At 42.9% G+C, this 22668-nt stretch overlaps 1 long non-coding RNA gene across 1 annotated transcript; it reads right to left on the reverse strand.

Moving 5' to 3' along the window:
- Positions 1-5167: 5167 nt before the first annotated feature.
- Positions 5168-21184, reverse strand: LOC310703224. Its single transcript, XR_014524010.1, has 2 exons — positions 21083-21184; positions 5168-9728 (listed from the first exon to the last, which is right to left on the reverse strand). It is a non-coding gene; the product is annotated as an uncharacterized lncRNA (long non-coding RNA).
- Between the last annotated feature and the right edge of the window lie 1484 nt (positions 21185-22668).

Below are 22668 nucleotides of genomic sequence, written 5' to 3' on the forward strand. Positions count from 1 at the left end.
AGACCTCAACATTTTCTTAAGAGTTGCAGGTTTGTAAGTTATTTTTGTCTCTTGTTGCCTGTGTAACAGTTGGAATGTTAATTTAATTTTGCAGAATATCATTTATGTAAATGTAATTAGAAGGGAAACAAGATCGGGAGATGCACAGCACCACAGAAAATTTATTACTCCAAGGGGTATTGCTCTAATCATTCAACTGCAATATTGAGTTTCCCCAGATTTAATCTAAAAGCAATAAATTACAAAAGGCTAATGTCCTACTCAACAAAAAGCTGTCATGAACCCAAGTTTCAGGGAGAGGGAGAGAAAATCAACTTTATTTCAGCAACAGGCTCTCTGTCTTCACATTCCTTTTATGATTCAAGTCAAGTTGAACTAAAATGAATATGAATGTGCAGGCTTCCAACACTTTTCGTGAATATGGATGGATGGGTATGATGACAATTATAATAATCTACAATCCAGAATGTTGGGACTTCTTTATCTAAAGCCGTAGTAATACTACAATCGCACACAGAGGCAACTTTTTATTTTGAATGCATAGTGATTCCAGGATCTATATGAAAATATATCAGGCTCTGATTCATTTCAGGATCTGTTTGAAAGACTGAAGATGATCAACCTGCTGATTTGTAGAAAGAACGAAAAATGTCCACCTTCTATCTGATAGCGAGGAAACAAGTAGGACTTCTGTACCATCACAAGCAATAATAATAATAATAATAATAATAATAATTTATTATTTATACCCCGCCCATCTGGCTGGGTTTCCCCAGCCACTCTGGGCGGCTTCCAAAAGAATATTAAAATACTATGATACATCAAACATTAAAAGCTTCCCTAAACAGGGCTGCCTTCAGATGTCTTCTAAAAGTCTGGTAGTTGTTGTTCTCTTTGACATCTGGTGGGAGGGCGTTCCACAGGGAGGGCGCCACTACCGAGAAGGCCCTCTGCCTGGTTCCCTGTAACTTGGCTTCTCGCAGTGAGGGAACCGCCAGAAGGCCCTCGGTGCTGGACCTCAATGTCCGGGTAGAACGATGGAGGTGGAGACGCTCCTTCAGGTATACTAGACCGAGGCCGTTTAGGGCTTTAAAGGTCAGCACCAACACTTTGAATTGTGCTCGGAAACGTACTGGGAGCCAATGTAGGTCTTTCAAGACCGGTGTTATATGGTCTCGGCGGCCGTTCCCAGTCACCAGTCTGGCTGCTGCATTCTGGATTAGTTGTAGTTTCCGGGTCACCTTCAAAGGTAGCCCCACGTAGAGTGCATTGCAGTAGTCCAAGCGGGAGATAACCAGAGCATGCACCACTCTGGCGAGGCAGTCCGTGGGCAGATAGGGTCTCAACCTACGTACCAGATGGAGCTGGTACACAGCTGCCCTGGACACGGATTTAACCTGTGCCTCCATGGACAGCTGTGAGTCCAAAATGACTCCCAGGCTGCGCACCTGGTCCTTCAGGGGCACGGTTACCCCATTCAGGACCAGGGAATCCCCCACACCTGCCCGTCTCCTGTCCCCCAGAAACAGTACTTCTGTCTTGTCAGGATTCAACCTCAATCTGTTTGCCGCCATCCATCCAGCATTTTTAAAAACCCAATCGGAATCCTTATTGCTAAACCCCAGTTCAACGGAGTGCATGCAGAACAGCTGGGGTAAAAAGTATGGAATGTTGATAAATCAACTAGCAGGAAAGGGAAAACTGGTGTCAGGATCAGTTTGAAAGGATGGCAGCCCCAAGATCTTCAAGGGGCTCATTGCTCAACATTTTCACTTTACCTGAAGCATGCAAGATGAGGGAGAGCGTCTTCAGCCTCTGTCTGTTCCAGGTTAAGGCCAACCAGTAAGAGAGGCTTGCTTGAGGAACCCACAAATTCTGATCTCTCTCACATGGTCTGAGAAATTTCTTGCAGTATTGTTGAAGGTCCATATAGTTAAAGCTATGGTTTTCCCAGTAGTGATGTATGGAAGTGAGAGCTGAACCATAAAGAAGGCTGATCGTTGAAGAATTGATGCTTTTGAATTATGGTGCTGGAGGAGACTCTTGAGAATCCCATGGACTGCAAGAAGACCAAACCTATCCATTTTGAAGGAAATCAGCCCTGAGTGCTCACTGGAAGGACAGATCCTGAACTATTTGCCCAACTATTATTTTGTGCTTGTTTATTTGATTTGGGCATTTGTTTTCTCACCAAGAAGCTATTCTTTGTAAAGAGTCAACTGATTGGAAAGTTTGGGACCAAATTCATGGGATGGGATGGGATTCTTTGCTTAAGGGTACTTCAAGCAACCCTCCTCACAGATTAAAAAGCACATATGAAAAGGTTGGCGTCTCCGGCTGCCTATCCCGACCTCCCTGCCAAAGACATACATGGAGGCAAGGAGGAATCTGTGGGTCATTTAGGCTGGTTCAACTGGCACATGTCATGCAAGTTGGCATTGCCTCATGAACCCTCCCATCTTGAAACCAAGTGTGTGATAGGGTGTGTAATGACAAACCTAGACAGCATCTTAAAAAGTAGAGACATCACCTTGCCAACAAAGGTCAGTATAGTAAAAGCTATGGTTTTCCCAGTAGTGATGTATCGAAGTGAAGGCTTGACTATAAAGAAGGCTGATCACCGAAGAATTAATGCTTTTGAATTCTGGTGCTGGAGGAGACTCTTGAGAGTCCCATGGACTGCAAGAAGATCAAACCTATCCATTCTGAAGGAAATCAGCCCTGAGTGCTCACTGGAAGGACAGATCCTGAAGCTGAGGCTCCAAGACCTTGGCCACTTCATGAGAAGAGAAGACTCCCTGGAAAAGACCCTGATGTTGGGAAAGATGGAGGGCACAAGGAGAAGGGGGTGACAGAAGATGAGATGGGTGGACAGTGTTCTCGAAGCCACAAACATGAGTCTGACCAAACTGCGGGAGGCAGTGGAAGACAGGAGTGCCTGGCGTTCTCTGGTCCAGGGGGTCACGAAGAGTCGGACACAACTAAACAACAAATTGTTGCACAATACCATACAATTCTAGCACCTCTTTCAGACAATCAGCATGCCTGTTTTAGTTCATTTCGTTTCTTCCAGTAATTCAGTGTCTCATTTTCTTTGCCTAGTTATGCGATTGATGCAGATGAATTGTCCTGTAATGCAATCCTTTCCAAGCTTTGTTGAACTTTTCCCAATCAGGATGCCATTTTCTAAGGATTTTTCTTTTCTAGTGAACTATTTTTATTAGCACCACAGAAGTCAAAGATGTTGCAATAGATAAAAAAAATGCCCAAGTGGATGGATAAGCACTAAAAAAAGTCACTTTTAAAGTTTTTAAGTTTGTGGATTTGTTGTGCTAGGTAAAAAGCGTGCTTTAATTAACTGTGCAAACCTTATTTAATATTGGCATGCATCCTTAATTGCTGGTTGCCAATATTAACAACTAGGGACGCGGGTGGCGCTGTGGGTAAAACCTCAGTGCCTAGGGCTTGCCGATCGCATGGTCGGTGGTTCGAATCCCCGCGGCTGGGTGAGCTCCCGTCTTTCAGTCCCAGCTCCTGCCCACCTAGCAGTTCGAAAGCACCCCTAAGTGCAAGTAGATAAATAGGTACCGCTTTATAGCGGGAAGGTAAACGGTGTTTCTGTGTGCTGCACTGGTGCTGGCTCGCCAGAGCAGCTTCGTCACGCTGGCCACGTGACCCGGAAGTGTCTCCGGACAGCGCTGGCCCCCGGCCTCTTAAGTGAGATGGGCACACAACCCTAGAGTCGGACACGACTGGCCCGTACGGGCAGGGGTACCTTTACCTTAATATTAACAAAGGAGGGCAAACAAGATTGGGCAGATCTAAGAGGGGTTTTTTGTTTGGTCTATTTGGAATCCTTTAGGTGACTTCACAAAGAATGTGACCATTGTGCCAGGTTAACAGCTTTTGGCTAAATCAGGCTTCCTCAACCTTGGCCCTCCAGATGTTTTGAGACTACAATCCCTATCATCCCTGACCACTGGTCCTGCTAGCTAGGGATCATGGGAGTTGTAGGCCAAAAACATCTGGAGGGCTAAGGTTCAGGAAGCTTAGGTTAAATAAATAAAAAAAATTGTCCAGTTGCACCTTAAAAGGTAAAGGGTAAAGGGACCCCTGACCATTAGGTCCAGTCGTGACCGACTCTGGGGTTGCGGCGCTCATCTCACTTTATTGGCTGAGGGAGCTGGCGTACAGCTTCTGGGTCATGTGGCCAGCATGACTAAGCCACTTCTGGCGAACCAGAGCAGCGCACGGAAACACCGTTTACCTTCCTGCCGGAGCGGTACCTATTTATCTACTTGCACTTTGACATGTTTTCGAACCCCATCACAGGGATTCGAACCGCCGACCCTCTGATCAGCAAGACCTAGGCTCTGTGGTTTAACCCACAGCGCCACCTGCATCCCTAAGTAGCACCTTAGAGACCAACTAAGTTTGTTTCCAGAATGTCAAGCTATTTTAAGAAGGTGCCTATATTGAAGTTTGGGTAATATGTTATTCATTTAATTTTGTTGTTGTTGTTGTTGAGTCATTTAGTCGTGTCCGACTCTTCGTGACCCCATGGACCAGAGCACGCCAGGTACTCATGTCTTCCACTGCCTCCCTCAGTTTGGTCAAACTCATGTTGGGAGCCATTTAAATATAGTTATTTAATTGATTGATCCGTTAAAAGCATACAGTTCTAATTATTTTATAGGTTATCCAACATTTCTCTCTGTGCTCCATCCAAGTATGATCGAGACATCGCAGCTCAAGGAGTGAGTTTGGTGAACTCACTCAAGGCAGGGGCACAGCAGACCAGGTACGTCATGCTCTGGCTAGAGTCCCGAGGCCAGGTGACATTTGGGTCCCAGGGCCAAGGTTTCCAACTCCTGCTTTTATTGACTTCTTGCTCCGCTTTGCATGGAACCTCAACTGCAGGGGTTTGGTTCATGTGGCTTCATATTCTTAAAAGGATTCTTCTTGCTTTCTAGTGATCAACATTTAACTTGCTAAAAATGTATAATAGGAAATTCAACATGAAAACTGCAATTCAACCAAAATCAAGTACTTCCTTCCTAAAACAATGTGACAATCAATCAATCAATCAATCAATCAATCAATCATCATAGACATTTTAGAAAATGAAAGCCTGATGTGTTTCCTACACCACGGACATCCACAATTGTAATTATTTATTGCAATTCCTTCCCATTGTAATTAATTCCAGAAAGATTTATTATTATAAACTAGTAATTCATTAAGTTGATGCCAATATGGAATTCTTTGGGAATATTGTTGTGATCTGACGTGAACATATATGGTGGGGTCACTTCTCCCGGTACGATTTTTCACAAGCCTCTGCCGTAGACCTGTGCTGTGTGCTGATTAAAATGGTGAGGTTTGAAACGCACGTGTATTTTTAAATGTTTGCATTCATCATGAAAACATGGTGGAACTGGAAACTGGGCTGAGCTCCATGACAGATGGTTCCTTGATGTACACAAGGATCACAAAATGCCATAGTTTAAGGCAATCCTTTTTCTGGGTTGGTTTTTTTTTGGGGGGGGGGTTGGTTTCATGTTTTTAAATGAGGTACTGGTGTACATATCTTGATAACAGTGCTGTGGATGCCATCACAACATGGCTGGTTTAGGAGTGGGTCTGTAACAATACTCATTAAAACCTTTCCTTGTGAAAGAGACCTTATTGATTACAACATAGCTTTGAAAATTGTATGATTATGTGGATTATTTTAAATCGGGTCAGCAAACTTTTTCAGCAGGGGGCTGGTCCACTCTCCCTCAGTTCTTGGGGGGGGCAGACGGACTATACTTTTTTTGGGGGGGTGAACAAATTCCTATGCCCCACAAATAACCCAGAGATGCATTTTAAATAAAAGCACACATTCTACTCATGTAAAAACACGCTGATTACCGGACCATCCGCAAGCCGGATTTAGAAGGCGATTGGGGCAGATCCGGCCCCTGGGCCTTAGTTTGCCCACCCATGTTTTAAATAGGCTTATATTTGAAAAGAACTCTTTGAGAGATTTTGGCTTTAATTCTATGCACTTTTACCTGGACGTAAGTCCCACTGAAGTCTGAGGGGCTTGTCTGTAAGTATACAACTCTAGGACTGTCCTGTTTATTTATTTTTCAGTAGGGATGGGGGGGTTGATTCAGTTCACATTTAAAAGTGAATCTGTAAAATTCACACTTTCTGGAACAAAAGGTGAAGCAAACACGCTATCCTCTGAATGTTGCACTAAATGCTGAATTTTCAAGAGGATTCACTTTTTCTTTTTTTTAAGTATAAATCGCTGCAGAAATATGGAATTTAAGGTTGGATGAAAGAGGAGCTGAGAGGACCAAGATTGGCAATACCTCCATCCCAAGTTTATTTTTTAATGATCACATATTTGTTTATAAAACAGAATCAAAACTTGCGTTTCCACTTTGCTTTCGGAAGAATTTTTTACTCTTTATTTATTTATTTGATTTGCCTCATTTTCTGGAGTTTCTGTGTCACCCTGTGTATAGCTAATAAAATCTCCTCACACGACCTGACTCCACACCCTTTCGCATCCTCTCGGTCCCTGTGTCTCAGTAAGGCGTTGGGGGAAAACATTTTGAAACAGGTTGAGTATTTCACAAAGTTTAAGCCCTTCAGATAAAAGAAGTTGTAAAAACTATGTACAAGGCTTTCATGGAGTGTCTAGTACTTCTAAATTTGATTTGCTCTTTAAAATGTGTTTATTGTTTCTTCAAATATGCAGCCCATAAACCTGGATTCTGTAGAAGCAGTAAAGTGAGGAAGACACTCTCCTCTGATGTGACAGCATCCAGAGGAACTGAGAGGCAGGTATAGTGTTTCCAAGGGTGAAAAGTTATTAAAAGTTATTAAAGTTATTAAAAATCTAGGTTTAATCCAAAGTAGATTTTACTGTTAATAATAAATATTAGACAAATGCCTTGTGGGGGGATTAACCTCCCTCCAACTACACTGGTTCAGAACTAATGCAGTTTCTGAAGGAATAATTGATATTATATAATCATAACAGCCACTTTATGTCATCAAAGTGACACTTACATTCTCCCGCTAACCAGCTTAACATCATCAGTTAATACACCACTTGGTTAATGACATTTTAGTAACAGGAATATATAATGAAATAGAACATCAGATTTTTTTAATGAGAAAGGCCTAGGAGGAAAGGGGTGGTTTGACAGTGATAGTGGTGTTAGAAGACTCAAAAGCCAACATTTTCCATCATATGCTCAAAGGGGGGAAAAAATAGGTTGCAGACCTATAACACCTACCGTATTTTCTGCACCATAACACTCACTTTTTTCCTCCTAGAAAGTAAGGGGAAATGTCTGTGCGTGTTATGGAGGGAATGCCTATGGGTGGCATGCCTACGGATTTTCCTCCTCTAAAAACTACGTGCGTGTTATGGTCGGGTGCGTGTTATAGAGCGAAAAATATGGTACTTGAAAGTAAGCGCCATTGAATTCAATGTGACTGAGACAGGGAGAGGAAAACTCTGTATCCACTTTCTAGTTGGTAGTTCTTGGGGTTCTAGTAAAAAACAATGTGTGTTTGATAAGCTGCATCTGATATACAGCCTGATCCTGTGGACAGACTTTAGCTGCTGCAGCTGAATCCTGTGCCTGATAAATGCTTCAAGTGCATTATTCCCATAAAGATAAAGGTACTTCTGATCTAGGTCTAGTCACGGACGACTCTGGGGTTGCGTGCGTATCTCGCTTTATTGGCCAAGGGAGCTGATTTTGTCTGCAGACAGCTTCCGGGTCATGTGGCCAGCATGACTAAGCCACTTCTGGTGAACCAGAGCAGCGCAAGGAAACACTGTTTACCTTCCCGCCAGAGCAGTACCTATTTATCTACTTGCACTTGGACGTGCTTTCAAACTGCTAGGTTGGCAGGATCAGGGACCGAACAACAGGAGCTCACCCGTCGCGGGGATTCAAGCCGCCGACCTTCTGATCGGCAAGCCCTAGGCTCTGTGGTTTAGACCACAGCACCACCGACAACAGAAATAGGGCCCACCCCTTTTGTGTTAGCATCCTACACTTTCAGAAAAACCCATAGGGCGTTGTGCAAGAAGTAAAAGACCAGGGGAGCATCTTCGGGACTTAACCTTCCAGCAGGGTGTGTGTGTGTGTGTGTGTGTGTGTGTCATAAATTGCCCTTGTGCTGCGCTTTTATTAATAAATTGGACTCTGAATCATCAATAGCTCATTTTTAAACTGACTTCCCGCACACAACTGTTGACATGTGTGCCGTAATATTCGCATAAGGAAGGCAATACAGCTCTCCTATTTCTATTTACATCTATGGACTTACTTACTGTGGGTTTTTTTTCAAGGGAATTGCAAATGTTAAAGGTGCTCAACATGATGGTGCTTAGAATTGTATTTCCTCGGTGATAAAGCTTTCAGTAAACAGGTTATGCATGCCATCTTCCATGCAGACAAGAGATGATTCACTCTGGAAGATATGGCCTGAATTCTCGATGACTTATATCTCAGAACTGCATGTACTAACTCCACAGTTGCTTCGCCGCCGCCCCCCCAAATGTGTCATTTTAGCAAATGCAGTACACATTTTAATGTACCGCACAAACAGTGCACTTTTAAAACATGGTCTTGCTTCATTCCCATCACCCCTGCTGTTGCACAAAACATCCTGAAATCACAGACTGAATTTTCTTTCAATCTGAAATTTCAGCAGGTTATTTTTTTTATTAAAAAAAGTTGAAAAGTTATTGCTTTTTTTAAAGAATCAGCAGCGAATGCTCTCTAAATTAAAACAGAGCGGTGTATGGCGCAGCAACAATTTTTTAACAAAGAATGTTGGTGTTTATTCTGGGTAAAAGTGTTGTTTTTAATTACAGTAGAGTGAATTTATCACCACAGAGCGAGTTTATCTGTAATGTTATATTACACTCACAAATGTTTGGGAAGCCTACAGTATGTGCACACAAGTCTTAATTCAGAGGGGAACTATGCTAGTGATGGAGAAATATCCCAGTTCCAGTTTCATCTCTGTTTCTCATTTTTCCTGTCTTCGGTTCTTCACATTTATGGGCCTCATATTAGCAATGTTATACAAAACATCTCTGGATATAGCTGCTTCCTTATATGTGCAAGGGGAGAAATGAAGCATTTGAAGCACCCTTATATGATAGAGAAATAGATCTGAAATGTGCTCCGTAACAATAAGCCTGGCAAAAGATGTAGGCCCTGATCTATCTGTGCTTGTGTGAACTGTGTTGCTCAACAGTTCATTGAGAAAAGAGGAATAGGAAGAAAAGCCAAAATCAGGTCCACTCTGTTCTCTGTTCTCCTTCCTTAAAAGGTAACTGGCCTTGTAGTTGATTTTCTAAAAGGCCTCCACATGCACGGTCCTAGAAGCTGGATTTGAGGAGAGGGGGGTTCCATATATACTACAGCGGTTGCATGTGTAGGTTTCCAGTTCATCTTCCTCAAGCCTTCTTTCACGTGTGCAGGACCCCTGGCTAGATGGTTTTGGGTGTTTTTGTGTGTGTGTTTTTTTTATTCTTCCTGCAATTAGAAACAGGAATGATTTCATTGGGGATGATTTCATATCCATCTGCATAGGTCTTCTAGTGCTATAATTGACTGAGAAATCATCGCAGAAAATCCCATTAGCCATCATTCCATCACAGGATGCAGTCACTTGGCTGGAAAACAAACACTCACCTAAAATGAAAGGAAAACAATGAAAGTGGAATTTGAAATCTCAGAAGGCATCTCTGTGTTTCCTGACAATTTTCTTGCTGAGTTTCGAATATTAAAACCCTCCCAGTTGTTAAATAAAGAATGATGAGAAAAAGCATGCATTTTAATTTCCACTGGGAATATGTGTGGTGTGAGACAATTGTGTTATTACTTTTGTTTTGAAACGCGCACTCGGTGCTGTAATGTGTGGGAGACAGGTGGCGGTGAACAAATAAGCTGGAACAATGAAGTATACCTTGAAAAACAGGGCTGTTTTGGGTTTCACATAACTTACTTAACCAGACAAGCCCTTTACTAAGTGCAAAAATCTCAGTGATCCTGGTTCTGAATGTATTTGCTTTTCTTTGCTTTTCTTTAGGAAAGCTTTCCAGAAAATATTGCATCCAGATTGGTAACAGTACTTTGAGTCATGCAGCACACTTCTAAGAATTTTGAAACAAAACTAACACAGCAACCCTAACCCTACATATGTGGTAGTAAGCCCCATTAAATTCAATGGGGGTTACTTCTTAGTAGAAATGGTTCAATGGACATTACTACTACTACTATGAACCAAGATTCAAATTGCTGAACAATTAGTTTTGCACGTCAAATGGGGCTTTAAGCTTATGTTCCTTTTTTTAAAAGCAGCTTTCTATACCACATAGCACACCTCTTTTGAAACTGAGTGGGCTTTCGAAATGACCCCGTCTGTTTTGGTGTGCTCCTGCAGAAAATGTTTCCCAATATTTTTATAATTTTTTTATTGTTGAGCATTAAAAGTTTTCACTTGATAGTTTCCTCATAGGACATTGGCAACCAAATCCACCTGTGCAACTGTTTTTTTTATTATTATTCTGTTTGTCTTTGTAATGCAGCTGTTATTGATCCTGGTTTTTTTTTCCTGATTTTTGAAAACACTCTGTGATATGGCATAGGAGCTTGCTGTGAGAAAAGGTTTTTAAAATGCCCTTGGGCACACCTAAAATAGTTCTTTAGATCCCTGGCCATTGTAAAATGTTGTCAACTTAATTGATATCCCTTTGAAAACTTGAACAATGGGGCAGTCCACTGACCTGGGCTTTAAAACCAGCTGGTGCTTGTTAAATATGTAGGAAAACTAGCTAGATCTCAAACCTTCAGCATTGAAATACTGGACATAAAATGGAACTCAAAAACTGTCAGCTCTTACACCCTCTTGAAATTTTCATGGTTGATTAAGAATGAAAATGGGTAACTGTGAATGGTGGGACCATTCCTCTTTAGGCAAATGTGGTTCTGATCATCGTTATCAAATATGAAATTGCTATGAAATTAGTCCAACTTGGGTCTGCCGGAGAAAGTAGCACATCAGATACCTTCAAAGGACCAAAATATGTGATTATTTGCTTTGGTGTATGAATTTGTTCCGTTCAAAATGCTTGACTAAGCATTTTTATGACAAACTAAGGTTGGAAACACAGCAGAAAATGGCCGCCGTCTCACCTCTTGGCATGGGATGCAATGCCCCTTCCCCCCAAATATTAAAAAAATATCTAGAGCCAGGATCATGAGACCAGGTACACTGTTCGTTGAAGTGCTGGCTGAGGTCCCAGCTGTGCCTGCCATCTTCGTTGTGTGCCTGGAACTTTGAGTGATGCTTCAATGGGCCTTGCACTCAGCTGCTTGACCCCAGCCATTAATTCTTTCTAAAGGGAGGAGGAGTATCCCTTTCTGCTGCTGCCTCAAATTTTGGGATGGGGAGCAGCATGACCGGGGCAGCAGGGGTGGCCAACATTTTGTGGCAGCTATATACGCTGCACAAAGTGTTAACCTCACTCACGCGCCTGAACACTCCACATATGATATTGGGATGAATGTACACACCATGGGCAACTGTGTCTAGCATACTATTTAACACAAAATTTATATCCTGCCTTCCTGGGGGAAATCACACATGTCTACATAGGGTTCCCAGGCAGTCTTCCATGCAGGCAGTAACCAGACACAGGCCTGCTTAGCTTTAGCAGAGTTGGTGCCTGCTGCGCCTTTGGACCATGCCCTGGGCCCATATTTACTTTCAGCTCTCATCTGTCTCTTGCCCCCATCTCCATTTTGACTGCTCACTGGCTATGTTTCATGTTAACACTGAACTGTTTAATGTTGAACTGTTGGGACTGATGTGGCATTTTTTCCTTCTTCTTCTCTGCACTGGGGCTGCTTCTTCAGCAAAGTAAAAGGAGTTTCAGTGTGAGAATCAGTCATTCGGATTTTTTTCCCTACCACTTAAAAAGCAAAAGGCTAAAAGGGTTGCTCAGATTTAGAAGAAAACCCCGCTAGAAGCACTTCTTTGTTATTTGGACTGAGAACAAAGTGGAGCCCTACCTTCCTGGCTAGGTAAAGGTAAAGGGACCCCTGGCTTTAGGTCCAGTCGTGGCCGACTCTGGGGTTGTGGCGCTCATCTCGTTTTACAAGCCGAGGGAGCCGGCGTTTGTCCACAGACAGTTTTTCGAAGTCATGTGGCCAGCATGACTAAGCCGCTTCTGGTGAACCAGAGCAGCGCATGGAAATGCCATTTACCTTCCCGCTGGAAGGTACCTATTTATCTATTTGCACTCTAACGTGCTTTCAAACTGCTAGGTTGGCAGGAGCAGGGACCGAGCAACAGGAGCTCACCCCGTCATGGGGATTCGTTCCGCCGACCTTCTGATCGGCAAGCCCTAGCCTCAGTGGTTTAGACCAATTTCTTGGCTCATACCAAAGGCACTTTGCAGTGGGATGTCCCTCTTTCTCTTTCCTCCAACTCTCTCAGGGGATCTTTGCTTTAAGGCCTGTGTTGTCTGTCATGTGGGAATGCTCACATATGTACAAGGATCCGGGTCCTGCTATGCGCAGTCCAATTTATTTATTTGCCTGCTTAAGTTAGGTGTGTACACAGTGTGCTGCAATCTGTGTCCCTCATCCTGTTCTCTTCCGCCCTATCCGTACACACATTCCTACTTCCATGATACACACTAAGCAACTTCTTTCTTTTCTTTTTCGTTTTGACATTACATTTTTTTGTAGAGTCCAACATGTGCGGGCTCTTATCAGTTGCAAATCCCTGGGGTTGTTAATGGTTAGGAATGTGTGACTTTGTGGATGTGTGTGGACGCTCTGAAGTACATCTTATGAACTGTACCAAACCAAAAGCTGTAAGGGAAAGTTGAAAAGAACTTTGAAGACAGAGCTCAAGAGGGTGCAAAACAGTTAAGAGGTGCTCATGGATGCTGTGAGGCTGGCAGAAGCTTCTGACATGCTGGGACCAGGTCTTCTCGGAGTTGAGTTGCTTGGGAATGTAGCCCAGAGCAGATGGTTGACTCTATCAAAGGCTAGATACTGGCACAAAACCTGATCTGTACCAAACCAAACTTACTACAAAGCAGATGTATAACGTATAAACAAACTTTATCCAGCAAGGGAGTATTCTGAGATGCTGAATGCAAGTATACATAAGGCTGTGAAAGATTATTTACAATGGCCAGCGGTATCTCTTCCACTTATCTCTGTGTTGCTTTTCGTAACTAAGTATAACCAGTTCATTTTTAGAAATAAATACACAGAGAAACCCAGTTAACATTTGTTAAATTTAACTTTTAAAATATTCATTGGAAACATTGAGTGTGTTTTGTATAAAACTCTGTGCTTCAGAGACCTTATGTAAACTCTATTGCAGCAAGTAGGATATCTTCCGAGGCATTTATGATGCCTCCTGAGTCCTCATCATGTTGTTGACTTAAACCCCTTTTCTTTTCTTTTTTTGGTCTGGGGTCCTTTCCTTTCAGCTATTTCCTGAAGTGAAAAAAGGATTTTTAAGCTTACTTTAAAAGTCCTTAGTTTAGCAAAATAAACAGTCAGTCAACTCCATTCTTGATACTTTCCTACCTCCTTGAAGTATTTGGGGGGTAATAAATCTTCTCTCTGACAAGTCTCTGATGATCCATTACATTAATGCATCATTATGACAATGCTGGTGACGTACTAGAGCATTGTCTACTGAGTAAGTTGCTCCTCTTCTAACATTTATAATTAATTTTAAAAAGAGGGTTGGAAGAGTGTTATATCCCAGTAAGGAAATATCTATGGCATTTAAAACGGAATCTCTCTCCACGTATATCTCCACCAGCAAATTTTACATGCACACAAATCATTGTTTCTTAAGTTTTTCAGATTTTGCTTTATAATTTTTAAAGCTTTGGTGCCTGCTAATGTTGAAAGCAGCCTTCTGCCCTGAATTCTACAGCAATCTCTAGATCAAATAGGAGAACAATTATTTGACAGAACACTCCGTGCATCAGATGCAAACAGTAAGAATATATGTTGCATGTTCACACCCAGAGAAGAAGAAGAAGAAGAGAAGGAGAAGAAGAAGAGGAGGAGGAGGAGGAGGAGGAGGAGGAGGAGGAGTTTGGATTTGATATCCCACTTTATCACTACCCGAAGGACTCTCAAAGCGGCTAACAATCTCCTTTCCCTTCCTCCCCCACAACAGACACTCTGTGAGGTGTGAGTGGGGCTGAGAGACTTCAAAGAAGTGTGACTGGCCCAAGGTCACCCAGCAGCTGCATGTGGAGGAGTGGGGAAGCGAACCCGATTCACCAGATTATGAGTCCCCTGCTCTTAACCACTACACCACACTGACCTTCCCCTTAAATAAAGACACATTTGGCTTAAATTATAGTTTTGGTTTTTGGCAGAATTTAGGCCACAACTTTATTGATTACAGAAAAGTGAGTGGTTGCATAGGCTCTGATTCAAGTAGCTCCCTACACCCTTGCAGGTAGCGCTGACCCAGAGCTCTCTCATAGGTCAGCCAAGGGTGAACACCTGAGGCAGGTGAAAAGCCTGGGAATAGACTCTGTTCACTCCCCCAGATGCTCCCCTGGACTCAGGAACATGCACAAACCCCTTTCAGGGGTTGACCAAACCAAGTTGAGTCCCTGGATTTCTTTAACAGAAAACCCTTCACATAGAGATGGCGAAACGGTTCTCCCATCCCTATCACCTGAACCAGTGCCTATCCGCAACCTTGCAAGTTGTGACGAATTGCTACACGGCAGGCGAAACCCAATGGCAACAGCCAATCAGTCAAGTGGGGGAAATTCCTGCCGTGCCCCTGTCCCAAAGACACGACGGCATAGCACGGTCAAGCGCGAAATGCCCTAAAATTAGGGAGAGGTGGGCGAGTGTTTTTTTTCCCCAAAGTGACACAGAAAGTATTGATAGACTGTGTTGTGTTCCTTCGGGTGGACGCTTTTTGCAAACTCTTTGAATTTATTTACTACTAAGCCCATATTCAGCCATCATGTTGATATACAAATGCCACCTATTTCATATACACAGTTGCATGTAATTAACATATTTTTAACACATGTAGATTGGCAATAATATGCTTCTCCAACAATAGAAGAGATCCTTTCGGAGCACATTTTGAAATTGTTTCCATCAATTAAGAATTTGATGTAGCCTGTGAAATATGTTTACACAATCATTATCAATCATTATTAATATTTAGTTTGGACTTTGGTTTTAACATGCCTTCTTTTTCTGATTCCTCTACCCCATCTGCAAACATGCAGCATGATGCTATAACGCTTATTCAAAAGTGAATCCCCAAAGAACTGGTCGTGAAATTACATGAGAAGTGCTAGGAACATGATTTAAAAATAAAACAAAATTGGGGAGTCTTACGTGGACCATATAAGTATCCTAATGTTTGCATGTAACTCCCAAGCCACTTGCCACGAACTCCTGCCTTTCTTAAGCTAATAAATTAGTATCCTAACAGTCACCAGAATAAATTGTCTGAACTTACACCTGACAATTTGTTTTCATGCAGCGGGACAAAGCAGCAAACTGGGTTACATTCCCAAGGCATCCTTTGCAATCAGTAGTTTACTTGATGTTACTTGTTTAAATCCTCAGTGAAATCCCAGTTATGATCAACTGTGTGAGGTCTGAGAACTGCTTTTGAATAGACCTTAGAAAGATTGCAGAATATGTCTTCTGAAAAGCCTAACAGTTCCACGTATCACATTGATCCTAATTATTTTGATTAAGGGTCGTAAAAGTACATACAGTTACCAGGACACATGAACATTTTGTTCTTGCTAGAGAAACAATGTGATCTACAGTTTTCTGGCAAACCAGATTGTTTCGTTGTAGTAGCTGTTTGGGTCTTTGATACTGTTTAGAACAAAATTATCTTGAGTTTAACTCTGTACACAACAGAAAATGAACAATAGTGGGTGTTTTTTTGTTCATTTTTTTAAAAAATCCAATTCATATTGTACAGTATTAGCACACTTCAAAATAACTTGGATAGGAATTGGTCCTTTAAGACATTTCCTGCAAGGTAGAGAAAAATTGTTAAGATCTCCCTATCTGTATGCTACTGCTGGGGTTACTACTCTTAACTACGTTGGTTCAAAAGCTACCACATCCCAAACAACAAGAGAATGTTAGGTAGCCCTTTTTTGTAGGCTGTCTAGCAGGCTAGTCTGCTAGAAATTTTCAGGAACAGGGTGGGGGTTAAAAAAATGTAAGACCCTGCTACGAGGTTGAGATAAATGGATTGTGACAATGCAATCAGCTCAGAACACAATTGAGACTAAATGCAAACTATTTGTAATTGTCAGGAGCCTTAAAGTAATAAACAGAACAAAAAAACGAAAACCATACTCAATTATGAGTAGGATCAGTTTGTGTCAACTTTACAATGATTTAAAAGTCTGCTGTCTAGATCTGCAACTTACTCATCTGTAAAACTATTTAAAGAGGTCTTTGACAACCAGTTGAGCTTGTGAGTTTCTCTTTCTCTTTCCCCCACATTTTCTCAATATTTATTGTAAAAACGAAGCCCTTGTCTGGACTGAGAGATGATCTATCTCAGACAGAAGCTTAACAAAGCCTCCCAGATGAAGCAGACCAAAGATGGAGTTTCCTCGTTTAACTAAAATGAGACATTTCCTTGAACCTAGCCTCTCTTTAGGAATTTCTAGCTAGGTTTGGCCATTTTGATATAGGGGGCACTGTAACCTAATCTTCATTACCCAAAAGAGCCACGGCTATGCCAAACTTGGAAACGTTATCTGCATTTGATGTGCAAATGATCTACAGTCAGCCAACGAAGAGGAAGGAGCAATAAGAATGCTTCTTCTATTACCTGGATCCCAGCATCATTACATGTGACCACAGCTCATTATCTTCCTTATTATACCTGTGGTATAAAATGACCTTGGATGACACCACAAGACGGCACACAAAGGAGAAGCCCTTCTGGAAATTCCAGTTCCCTAATGCCAAATATGGCAACCATCCTGGTCTAGAATCAGGATGTCTCTGGGATGTTTGGATTAGTTCCTGGACCTCTTCACAAAATGTTTCCTTCCCTGTAGAGTATGGTTACCAGATGTCCCCATTTCCCAGGGACAGTCCCCGGATTTACAAATCTGTCCCCGGACAAAATCCGTCCCCGGATTTCATTTAATGTCCCCGGATTAATATTTTAAGTGTTGTAGATTTATTAGTAGGGAATGAATGTTGTGTGATTGGTTCAACGGCACAAGACACATCGTATGGGGACTTCCAGCGAGGCAAAATGGTGGGCGCTACAGCAGCGAGCAGCTCCTGAAGCCAGCCAGAGCCAACTGCGCTACCAGGTTGGCTCCGGACTGCTCCGATGGGAAGGTAAACGGCGTTTCCGTGCGCTGCTCTGGTTCACCAGAAGCGGCTTAGTCACGCTGGCCACATGACCCAGAAGCTGTACGCCGGCTCCCTTGGCCAATAAAGCGAGATGAGCACCGCAACCCCAGAGTTGGCCACAACTGGACCTAATAGTCAGGGGTCCCTTTACCTTTATGGAGTTATCTGACCCCTGAACCATCTGAAGGCATTCCTGTATAGGGAAATTTTTTAATGTTTAACGTTTTATTATGTTTTTATATATGTTGGAAGCTGCCCAGAATGGTTGGGCAACCCAGTAAGATGTGTGAGGTATAAATAGTAAAATTATCATTATGGAATGGGACGGCCCTATTTTCATCAGAGAAATGTTGGAGGGTATGCACAAGTAGCAATCCACAAACAAATATCAGTTACCACTCATGGTTTGTTTGGAGCAAATGAACCATGAATCCAGGTCTGGACAAGGCACAGCGAGGGAAGCGGGGAACACTATGGGAACTTTTGAGCAGTAGGATCCAGTATGCTGCTTTTTCACATTAAACAACAGCAACAGTTTGCTTTAAACTATGGTTTAATATTTGTGAATCACGTCACGGTATGGTGAAACGAATCAAATCTAAATACTACACAGAACCCCTAATGGCTTGATGCTCAAGCCTAGCTTTGCTCATATGCAGATTGACTAACAGAACCTCTGGATTTTGCTTCTATAAAACAGATCTGGAAACATTTCTGAGTTTACACAATAGACTGTTTTTATTCAGTTAAATTATGCTTTGTTTGGTGGCTTTTAAAAAGAAATTTATTCTACTTAACTCTAGCCAAGAACACTTCAGCTGAACAGCATGGGTTCCTTTGAACAGGCACATGCAGGAAGACAAGAACAAAAAAATAATAATCCTGTACCTTCCCACTCTGGTTGCATTTACATCAGTATTTGCTGCATTTCCAGCGCACTCCGTCCACTGGAGTTTGAAGCCGGCTTCACATTATATTAGCCACATTCCATCTGTGGCTTGAGAAATGCTCCCCACTGACGCGCCTAACCTCAAACCAGCTTCCAGAAAATGGAAGGTGTGGTTACACTGTGGTGTGAACAGTTTAGGAGGCTTTTGCGTATGTGCAAGTGACATAGCTGTCAACTGTCCCTTATTTGGCGGGAAATTCCCTTATCCTAGCACCATGTCCCGCTGCTGTCCCTTATTGATGATGTCCCTTAAATTTCCCGGGTTTCATGCTCGCCCGGCTCAGGAGGGAAGCAGCGGCTCGGGGTCCTCCGCGCAAGAGAGAGTGCGTGCTGGCGCCGTCGTCCTGGCGCGAGGAGTTCCATCGGCCCTTCCCCGCCTGAGAGAGGGGGGGAGGGAGAGAGACTCTTGCCCACACCAGCCACGAGCCCAGAGGTGGTGGCAGCTGAGGAAGCGGCCTGAGGGAGGAGGAAGAGGAGGGGATGGGGAGGGACGCAGAAGGGCGGCGCTTCAGCAGCCATGGCGGCGCCACAACCGCCTCATGCCGGATTGACAGCATCTGTCAATCCTACCAATGTATGTAACTCTTTACAATAGCAACATCCCTTATTTTGGCTGCTGATCCCTTATTTTCGAGGCTGCTGGTCCCTTATTTTCAAATCTGTAAGTTGACAGCTATGGCAGGTGATGGCCCATGCGCCGACGACCACTTCACTGAGTTGGAGTTTGGCATGGGGCAGCGAATCATCAGGTGAAGGCAGCCCTGCCCTGACTCAGTGGTGAACAGAATTTGAAAAGGCAGCAGATGCAGAATGGTCCCACAGCATTCCAAGACTCTTGTGAACATACCCTTAGATTCCTGTGACTGTGCCAATATGGCAGTAATAGGCTCTGGTAAATGGAAGTGGGGGGAAAGGGGGGAAAGACACGTGCGCACCCCTTTTCTCAGAGCTGAGCTGAACTCTGTATAGAGGAGCTGTGAACAAAAAGCGCTGGGACATCCTTAAGTGTAGAAACATAGGAGACCAGTAACCAGAGCACAGCTAGTGGAGCCACATCTGAAGCTGCAAAGTACACTACCGCCTTGTGAGCATTGTTTAAGAAAGAGTTAATCTGCCAATTCTGTTTCCTTCTTGCTTGCTCCCTCCCTACACACACACACACACCCTCTTTCTGGCTCTAATTTAAACAAGTTGCGAACGCGTAAGTTATGATATATGCATAGGGTTTTGCATTAAGTTTGCAATGTCAGGTTTGTTTATAAAAATCGTATTTTTAACCACTTGCCTGGAGGCGCTGTTCAGGGGAGCCGTGAGCAGCAAGCTGATTTTTAAAGAGGCCGTTTTCTTTCTCCATGAACTTAGAATGGAGATTTCGGCGTTCTGGATGGCGTGCTTACTTTAAAATGTCTCAGTACGCCACAAATTTGCAATTAAGTTTATTTACTTAGCAGCAGGGAATTGACTTGCTTTAGATGATTGGCGCATGACCCCTCACATACCTCAGAGAAGTTGGCAAGGCCCCCTTTACCTCTCATGGGGAAAATTGCTTTCCAACAGTTTGGAGGCTTGTTTACAATGGGGGTTTCCCCCTCTCTCCTCCTATTGTGCAATGTTAACATCCTCCATAAACCTAATAGTCACACAGTAGTTAATAAGGGGCAGAAAGTTTTATGGCCTCTCCCACAGTTGTTAAATTATTGCTACTGTAATTTACTCCAGCCAGGTAATTTTTGGAAAATAAGGGGCATTGTATTCTTGCAAACTGAAGAAAGACGGACCTTTCGTAACTGTAAGTTTATAGTGTCATTGCACTGTGCTCTGTCGAGCTGAGTTATAAATGCTTTACCATCTCAACAAATCGAAGGGACATATTTTGAGATGATTTGGCTAGGATTGCCCTTCCGCAAGTTCAGTGTTACGATTGCTGAAGAAACTCCCAGACCAAAACTGCTAGCTTTTTCCTGACTCTGCTTCTGTACTGGCAGCCGGATGAATTGAAACAATTAAGCAGAAGAAACTTTTCCTGGCACAGAAATAAGCTGATGGGGAATGTGTCACCTGTTACATTATGTGGTGTCACATGGCTGGTAAAGACTGACAGAGCAGTACTAGTGTAAAAAGATGGGAATTCCATCAAACATTCATCTCTGTGTTCATCTGAAAGTAAAATTAAATAGCTTTGGTGTACATTCCGGTAAATTTCCAAAACAAAACAGAAATCAAAGTTGATATAACCAATTTTGGATTCTCTCTCACACACACACATGGCTATCACCAGCACAATCCAATCTATGTTTACTCAGAAGTAAACCCCAGGAAAATGTCTATAGGATTGCAGTCTAAAAAATGTTTTTGTGTACGGTGACTACTTTAAGCATCATATTTAGCATTCAACAAACAATTTTGGGGGGGAGGGGACAAACATTTTCCTTAACAAGCATACTTTTAAAATAAATGCTATAACTGTGGGACGCACAATTCAGAAAGGGGACGGATACGGTAGACATGATTTTCCCTACAGAAACAAAACTATTAATATTTAGAAAGTACAGAAGAGGGTTTTTTTCTTTTGAATTCTCTGCTATTCTTTTGATTCTCCAAAGAGCTATCAGTTGATGCTTTCCCCATAACACAATATTTGCCTTCTATTTTGCAAAGAACTTACCATTATAAATGTTGTTCATTTGAATCTAGGGTGCTGGGAGAAAGGTTTCACCAGTCAGAGCAGTTAGCATCAAGCCCCAACTGTGCTGCGCTCCTGTCTGTTAGAAAACACTTGAGTGGCAGTCCTAATTACCTGTTTCTACATATAGTTCTCATGGGAAAGTACAAGCTGTCATAATTCCTGGCCACTTGTAAGGAGAATGACCTACCGAGAACAACCGCTAAAGCTGAACATCCAATAAATTAAGGCTCCGTTGCCTTCGTTTATTTTTATGAGTGTCCTAGAAAGAAGTCTAGCCAAACGTTCCACCTCGTATACAACTTGCAGGGTGATAAATAGGCATGCATGCCCTCTGAGGACTGCCTGAGACTTTACAAATATCCTGTACAGAAAGCACTTATGTGTTGGGAGTGGGGAAACATGATGACCGCATGCAGATTGAATGTGGTGGCTTGACATGCGTGCACCCAATAGACATACTTCACCTTAAGAACCTGTTAGCAACTGCTCCCTTTCAATGCATGTACACACAGCAGAAGAGAGATGCGGGTGATAATCAAAAGTGATGGCCAACGGCCACTCGGAACTGCAGAGAGCAGAGGGTTTTCCCTGGCATTGTAGTGGCTCTGTTGCTTGTGGTTGACAACCATCTGTCTCAAGAGACAATGGAGTGTGCCTCCTGGGGTGAACTCAAATCACTGCACAAGCACCACCAAAGTGATCTCCCCAGGGTGCAAGCCTAGGCAGTGTGTATGTAGACCCTGGGCTGCCCGGATGACAAGACCACCACCCCACCTTGCTGATGTGGTCCAAAGGATAGCAGAGCAATACGTTTGGCACCAGCTGGGCTGAAGGAGTTGCCAGAAAGAGGCGTACAAGAAGCCATCCAACCATCTTAAGGACACCACACCGGATTTGTGTAGGGTTCACTCCTTGTTTTTTTTCTTCTCCCAACGCTGTCGCACAAGGCAGAGGTGGTTTAGGATCAGAGCTTTCCTTCTGCTAGATCAGGGGTAGGCAACCTAAAGCCCAGGGGCCAGATGCGGCCTAATCGCCTTCTCAATCCGGCCCGCAGACGGTCCGGGAATCAGCATGTTTTGACATGAGTAGAATATGTACTTTTATTTAAAATGCATCTCTGGGTTATTTGTGGGGCATAGGAATTTGTTCATTTTTTTCTTCAAAATATAGTCTGCCCCCCCCCACAAAGTCTGAGGGACAGTGGACCGGCCCCTTGCTGAAAAAGTTTGCTGACCCCTGCTTGAAACCATCTTTTTATATTTGGTAAGCAAAAGTAATCTAATTGTGTTCTCCTTACTGCTGCATGGAATAACACCTTTGGATTTTGTAAGTAAAGCTTTTAAATTTACTTGAGAGTGTGGTCTATTCGTTGCCAGAGGGGTAGAGAGAGGGACAAATGCTGTAGGCAGATTAAAGGGGATATGCAAAGGGGTCTAACAACCCATATTCCCACACTATACTGCTGCTTAACTCTGTGAATGTTTAAAACTTTGCTGGGTGCTTTCTCCCACTGGAGAGTGTGCAAAATCCTAGGAATTTGTTCATTTTTTCCCCTTCAAAATATA

The sequence above is a fragment of the Podarcis liolepis genome, assembly GCF_965112155.1.
Source record: "Podarcis liolepis genome assembly, chromosome: 3".
NCBI classification, from domain to species: domain Eukaryota; kingdom Metazoa; phylum Chordata; class Lepidosauria; order Squamata; family Lacertidae; genus Podarcis; species Podarcis liolepis.